Source organism: Rhinoderma darwinii, chromosome 1, assembly GCF_050947455.1.
Source record: "Rhinoderma darwinii isolate aRhiDar2 chromosome 1, aRhiDar2.hap1, whole genome shotgun sequence".
Classification (NCBI taxonomy): Eukaryota; Metazoa; Chordata; class Amphibia; order Anura; family Rhinodermatidae; genus Rhinoderma; species Rhinoderma darwinii.
Window position 1 is genome coordinate 60,831,828 of NC_134687.1, and position 6,513 is coordinate 60,838,340.

The following is a 6,513-nucleotide window of genomic DNA, read 5'->3' on the forward strand; positions in this document are numbered from 1 at the left end:
TTATACTTTATCACAATAGAGCAAAGCCTATAAATAAACCAACACACATATACTATTTTGATATCAGAAAAGAGTACAGTCTATAAACACACTAACAAATACACACTATTATGAGATCACAATATACCGCACCTTATAATTACACCGTTTGTCACCATTTAGATGTCTTGTATATACAATTCTGCTTGTTATGTGAGTTTTCTACTTGCAACGCTGATTAATGATATTTCTTCGTAATATCACATAAATTCTATCACTCCAACTCGAAATGACTTCTTTCACTAAAAGTACTGATTCCGCTACAGATATCAAAGAAATGAAAATGGTTGAGTTTTTCTATTCACAGTATAATTTCCTTTATATAATTTGCCATAGAAGAACTAGACTTTTGCATAATTCGTTTCATAAGATTCAATTTGAGACCTACAAAAGCTTTGTTTTCATCTTGCTAAACTGTATTATCCCATATTCCACAAGATGGTGCTCAAAGACTTCACTTCTACAGTAATGAACAAAGCTACAAAATATGTAAAATATTAAAAGGAGGTCAGACGGGATAAAAACATATATAATACAAATGATAATAAGCTATATGTTAATCATTTTTAATAAAAATATAAGGGAAATTCTTTTTCCTCAAGATATGCAGATTTAGAGGCCATTATTTTATGCTTTATGTTTATGTGGTACCATAAACAATCCTATTTTTTCCGGGTTTAGGATTTACGTCAGAAATGGGTATGTGGAGAAGAATATCTTCACACCATCACAAATACTAAAGTAAATATGTCAGAGTAAAAGAACAACTTCAGCTACTGTAAGGGTATGTTCACACGCAGTGAACAAAAACGTCTGAAAATACGGAGCTGTTTTCAGGCGAAAACAGCTCCTGATTTTCAGACGTTTTTGTAGCAACTCGTGTTTTTCGCTGCATTTTTTACGGGCGTTATTGGAGCTGTTTTTCAATGGAGTCAATGAAAAACGTCTCAAAAACGTCCCAAGAAGTGAAATGCACTTCTTTTTCGCGGATGTCTTTCTACGCGCCGTATTTTGACAGTGACGCGTAAAATTACACCTCGTGGGAACAGAACACTGTAAAACCCATTGAAAGCAATGGACAGATGTTTGTAGGCGTAATGGAGCCGTTTTTTCAGCCGTAATTCAAGGCATAAAACGCCAAAATTATGTCTGAAAACACTGTGTGTGAACATACCCTAAGGCCCCATGCACACGAACGTAAAAACGCCTGTAATCACGGGCCGTAATTACGGCCCGTAATTACGGGCCCATAGACTTCTATTGGCCACACGTACCTCCCCGTATGCTTACGGGAAGGTGCCCGGGCCGTTGAAAAATATAGAACATGTCCTATTTTAGGCCGTAATTACGGCACGGGCAGGCCCATAAAAGAAAACAACTATGCACTTAGCTACCCGAACATCACAATTATTCAACTATACAGAACTACTCAAAATAATCCAAACAGACCGACACTACATATGCTAAAGCCTTCGCTTCATGGCTTTGTTGTATTGCCATGGTCAAGATTAGAGATGAGCGAACTTATGAAAAGTTCGGTTCGGCTGGTTCGCCGAATTTCGTGAAAAAGTTAGATTCGGACCGAACTAGTTCTGACCGAACCTGTAATACAAGAAAGCCCCTAAAAGTGGTGTATAACACTGTTTAAAAGCCCTAGAAGCCCTGTATAACACTCTTAGGTCACCCATGAGTGTATCCAAGTACTTTTGAGCTGTCTTTAAAGGGGTTGTCCCAAGTTGACTAAAAATTTTTTTTTTATACATTCTCAGCAGGAAATGAATTTTAAAACATTTGGTGTTAAAAAAAATTGAAAATTCATTTCCTAAGTGCCTATTTTTTACACTTGATAACTCAGCAAGTGCTGGTTATCTTTTCTAAAAAGGGGCGTGAGCGGCTCGATGTCAATCAAGCCGCTCCGCTCTGCAGTGTGCGCGCTCCCGATGTTGCTAGAAACTGTAGTTCTAGCAACATCGGGAGAATGTTCGTCTCAAGCGGGCATGGTAAGCCCGATTGAGACGAACTTACCGTGAATGTACTGTACACTACACTACACTACACTACACTACATTACATTACATTCACCCCGTTTCGGCAAGCCACTTTTCCCTCCCCCACCCTGTCACTACATTTTTGTACCCGCCGCACCGGTGCTGCATCAGCACCCGGCGAACAACTAAAAATATATAAAATAAAATAATAATCACCTAAGGCGTTGTAACGGCGCTCTGAACGGTCCCGTCACTTGCCATCTTCCTTCTTCTTGGCGCCGCTCGCATTCATGGTAACAATGCGTTGTGGCGCAGATGACGTAATCATATCAGGCCCACGTGATTACGTCATCTGCGCCCACCGCTCTGTTATTGTGAATGGGAGAAGAAAAGTGACGGGACCGTTCAGCTCTTCGTTTATTTTTGAATGTATGTTGTCATGTATGTTTGTATGTATGTATGTATGTATGTTTTCTTGTATGTATGTTGTCATATTTGTATGTGTATATGTGCATGTATGTTTTCATGTATGTTTGCATGTATGCATGTTTGCATGTATGTATGTATGTATATTTGCTTGTATGTATGTATGTATGTATGTATGTATGTTTGCTTGTATGTATGTATGTTTGCTTGTATGTATGTTTTCATGTATGTATGTATGTATGTATGTATGTTGTCATGTTTGTATGTGTATATGTGCATGTATGTTTGCATGTATGTATGTTTTCATGTATGTATGTATGTTTTCATGTATGTATGTTTGCATGCATGTATGTTTTCTTGTATGTATGTTGTCATGTTTGTATGTGTGTATGTTTTCATGTATGTGTTTTCATGTATGTATGTTGTCATGTTTGTATGTGTATATGTGCATGTATGTTTGCATGTATGTATGTTTTCATGTATGTATGTTTTCTTGTATGTATGTTGTCATGTTTGTATGTGTGTATGTTTTCATGTATGTGTTTTCATGTAGGTATGTTTGCATGTATGTATGTTTGTATGTATGTTTTCATGTATGTATGTTGTCATGTTTGTATGTGTATATGTGCATGTATGTTTGTTTGCATGTATGTATGTTTTCATGTATGTATGTTTGCATGTATGTATGTTTGCATGTATGTATGCATGTATGTTTGCATTTATGTATGTTTGCATGTATGTATGTTTGCATGTATGTATGTTTGCACATATGTATGTTTGCTTGTATGTATGTTTGCTTGTATGTTTGCTTGTATGTATGTTTGCTTGTATGTATGTATGTTTGCTTGTATGTATGTTTGCTTGTATGTATGTATGTTTGCATGTATGTATGTTTGCTTGTATGTTTGCTTGCATGTATTTTTGCTTGTATGTATGTTTGCTTGTATGTATGTATATTTGCTTGTATGTATGTATGTTTGCATGTTTGTATGTGTATATGTGCATGTATGTGTATATGTGCATGTATGTTTGCATGTATGTATGTTTTCATGCATGCATGTATGTATGTATGTTTGCATGTATGTATGCATGTATGTTTGCATTTATGTATGTTTGCATGTATGTATGTTTGCATGTATGTATGTTTGCATGTATGTATGTTTGCATGTATGTATGTTTGCATGTATGTTTGCTTGTATGCATGTTTTCTTGTATGTATGTTGTCATCTTTTTATGTGTATATGTGCATGTATGTGTATATGTGCATGTATGTTTGCATGTATGTATGTTTGCATGTATGTATGTTTGCATGTATGTATGTTTGCTTGTATGTATGTTTGCTTGCATGTATGTTTGCTTGTATGTATGTTTTCATGTATGTATGTTGTCATGTATGTATGTGTATATGTGCATGTATGTTTGCATGTATGTATGTTTTCATGTATGTATGTTTGCTTGTATGTATGTTTTCTTGTATGTATGTTGTCATGTTTGTATGTGTGTATGTTTTCATGTATGTGTTTTCATGTATGTATGTTGTCATGTTTGTATGTGTATATGTGCATGTATGTTTGCATGTATGTATGTTTTCATGTATGTATGTTTGCATGTATGTATGTATGTTGTCATGTTTGTATGTGTGTATGTTTTCATGTATGTGTTTTCATGTAGGTATGTTTGCATGTATGTATGTTTGTATGTATGTTTTCATGTATGTATGTTGTCATGTTTGTATGTGTATATGTGCATGTATGTGTATATGTGCATGTATGTTTTCATGTATGTATGTTTGCATGTATGTATGCATGTATATTTGCATGTATGTATGTTTGCATGTATGTATGTTTGCTTCTATGTATGTTTGCTTGTATGTATGTATGTTTGCTTGTATGTATGTATGTATGTATGTTTGCTTGTATGTATGTTGTCATGTTTGTATGTGTATATGTGCATGTATGTGTATATGTGCATGTATGTTTGCATGTATGTATGTTTGCATGTATGTATGTTTTCATGTATGTGTTTTCATGTAGGTATGTTTGCATGTATGTATGTTTGTATGTATGTTTTCATGTATGTATGTTGTCATGTTTGTATGTGTATATGTGCATGTATGTGTATATGTGCATGTATGTTTTCATGTATGTATGTTTGCATGTATGTATGCATGTATGTTTGCATTTATGTATGTTTGTATGTATGTATGTATGCATGTTTGCATGTATGTATGTTTGCATGTATGTATGTTTGCATGTATGTATGTTTGCATGTATGTATGTATGTTTGCTTGTATGTATGTTTGCTTGTATGTATGTATGTTTGCTTGTATGCATGTATGTATGTATGTATGTTTGCTTGTATGTATGTTGTCATGTTTGTATGTGTATATGTGCATGTATGTTTTCATGTATGTATGTATGTTTTCATGTATGTTTTCATGTATGTGTTTTCATGTAGGTATGTTTGCATGTATGTATGTTTGTATGTATGTTTTCATGTATATATGTTGTCATGTTTGTATGTGTATATGTGCATGTATGTTTGCATGTATGTATGTATGTTTGTTTGTATATATGTCTGTATGGCCATGTATGATACTGTCTGCTGGCGCCCTGTATCTAAGCCAACTTTGCCGCAGGCTTCTATACATGGTATAACAGTCAGTATCACACATGAAAGTGAAACTAAGCCTACGACATGTTTTATTTCATTTTTTTTAATATATTTTTGATTTTTTACAGGTTTGGTGTTTGGACTACGTCGGTTTCGAGGACTACTTAGATGACGCTTTTTTTTCATCAATAAAATGGTTAATGAGGGTTGTGTTGGGGGTGCTTTATTTCAATAAAATATTTTATCTATATCTTTTCTTTTCAAGTTTTATTACTATCACTTTAGTAATGGCCGCTGTCTGAGTGACAAGGTCCATTACTAAGGGGAGGCTTAGTGTTAGCCGGTACAGAGGCTAACACTAAACACCATTATTACCTCGGTACCCACCACCACCAGGGGTGCTGGGAAGAGCTGGGTACGATCCAGTACCCGACCATCTGTTGTGATGGTCGGGCTCTGGGGCGGCCGCAGGCTGGTATTATGAGACCTTCCCACCCTTGTAATGCTAGGCTGCTGCTGCTGTGTTGTATCTGGCTGGTTATAAAAATGGGGGGGACCCCACGTCATTTTTTTTTATTATTTATTTATTATTTTTATTAAAAAGACATGGGGTTCCACCCAATTTATCATAACCAGCCACAAACAACACAGTGTTATTAGCCTGGGAATGTACTAAACCAGTGGCCCCTCCCACCCGTGTAATGCCAGGCTGCTGCGGCCTTGTATATGGCTGGTTATTAAAAATGTGGGGGACCCAACGTCTATTGTTAAATTTTAAAAAAACGACGTGGGGGTCCCCCACATTTTTATAACCAGCCCGATACAACACAGCAGCAGCAGCAACAAGGGTGGGAAGGTCCACTGTTTTTGGCCCTTCCCAGCCTCATAATACCAGCCTACGGCCGCCCCAGTACCCGACCATCACAACAGATGGTCGGGTACTGGATCGTACCAAGCTCTTCCCGGCACCCCTGGTGGTGGTGGGTATCGGGGTAATAATTGGTGGTTAGTGCTAGCCTCTGCACCGGCTAACACTAAGTACCGCCTTAATAATGGACGCTGTCAATCAGCCAACTACCATTATCTAGGCACTAATAAAGTTTGAAAAAAAAACACAAAGACAATTTTTTTTATTGAAATAAGAAATCCCCAACAAAACCCTCGTTAACCATTTTATTAAAATTTTCAAAATACGTAGATCTACGCAGTAGTCCAACGAATCGAAGATGTAGTCCAATTGGTACATCAAAATCTGCAACAACATAAAAAAAAAGTTAGCAATGTGAACAATACCGATACTTATACTCACCTACACACACACAAACAACCACACACAAACATATACACAAACACATATAAACACACACCCATATATTACACAAACACACACATAAACACACAAACACATACACACATATACACACACACATATACACACAAACATATA